This window comes from Triticum dicoccoides, chromosome 1B, assembly GCF_002162155.2.
Source record: "Triticum dicoccoides isolate Atlit2015 ecotype Zavitan chromosome 1B, WEW_v2.0, whole genome shotgun sequence".
In the NCBI taxonomy this organism is placed as follows: domain Eukaryota; kingdom Viridiplantae; phylum Streptophyta; class Magnoliopsida; order Poales; family Poaceae; genus Triticum; species Triticum dicoccoides.
Window position 1 is genome coordinate 640369152 of NC_041381.1, and position 1263 is coordinate 640370414.

A 1263-nucleotide genomic window follows, 5' to 3' on the forward strand; every position below is an offset into this window, starting at 1 on the left:
TTGCCACCCTTCCCCTTCTTCCTGCTTCTGTCAACATATCCTGACTGAACCACTGCTTTAACATCTTGCTCTTCCGCTGGCTTCTCTGTATCTAGACATGATAAAAGGGGGTTGGTCTCTTGCCTTGATCTTTGTCAGAACCTTGATCGATGCTAACGTTGCTACCATCATCTTCACCTACCTCTAACAAAGCTGCATCAGCATCAGGATCGATTCGCTTGTCACGTTTGTATTCTTGTTTTTCTTCTTGACCCTTTTTTGTCACATACTGCTCATAAGCTTCATGAAGCATCTCCTCCAGGTGGTGATTTTCATCAGAATCCATTTCTTCCATTTCCTGTAAAAGTTGAACATCATCTTTGACCTTGGTGTCCGTTGCAGCACCATCAGCCTTTGGTGGAACTTGCGAAGATGGCGGCAGGGCTTTCCTTATGCATGCGCGCTGCTTCAAGATATGCTTGAACTTTTTTTTTTATCCAGCACCTGTAAATCCTGGCAGAGGTATTTGACCTCATCTGTGGTGAGTTCATGGTTCTTGATGGGCAGAGATGCAGGATTATCAAATGAAATCTTAGTGAATGAACCAAGGAATTCCCGGAGTTTATGCGCCTCGGACCATATGAAATCTGATGCCAAAACAACTTTCTCCAGTACAGTGACTTCAGGTGCGTACCCACCACGAGTCCCCTTCTTTGCATTCTTATTGTCAAGTAGTACATCCTTAGGTGTGTTCTTTTCTGGATCCACACTGAACAGGTGCTTGATATCAAGAAGCTCTGGTTGAATCTTTGCAGGGGTTTTGGTTTTGTACTTCAGACAGATCATGTAAATTTATTTCCCTCAAAAAAAAAAAGATCATGTAAATTTCAGCCGACGTGCCGTGACTCGCTGTAGGTTTAGTCACTTCGACCTTATCAAAAAGATGCTTCCCCTTCGCCTTGCCCATCGCCGCCGCGGCCGCCGAGACGGCGGATCGTGTTTGATTAGGTTTGCGGGTCCGTGCAAGAGTACTCGGTTCCGGCAGGGGTCGCGCGAGCCAGCACGCTAATTGGAATTCGGCTCAAACTCGGGAATGTTCGTTCACGTTGGCGTCCGTTTGGGTGCGGGACTCCCGTCAAAATCGGAACTAACCTATCCTTCCTTATATACGTAGCTAGGCAGCACGTAGTGCAGTACTCGCGGTGCCCCGACTACACCAGACGGTTGACGCAAATCACCCGATCGATCCACATCCGCTTCTATCTATGGCGACGCCGACTCCGG

General features: G+C 47.6%; 1 pseudogene; it reads right to left on the reverse strand.

Annotated features, from left to right (window-relative positions):
• LOC119350765 overlaps positions 1-946 on the reverse strand; it is a 3574-nt pseudogene extending 2628 nt beyond the window's left edge.
• Between the last annotated feature and the right edge of the window lie 317 nt (positions 947-1263).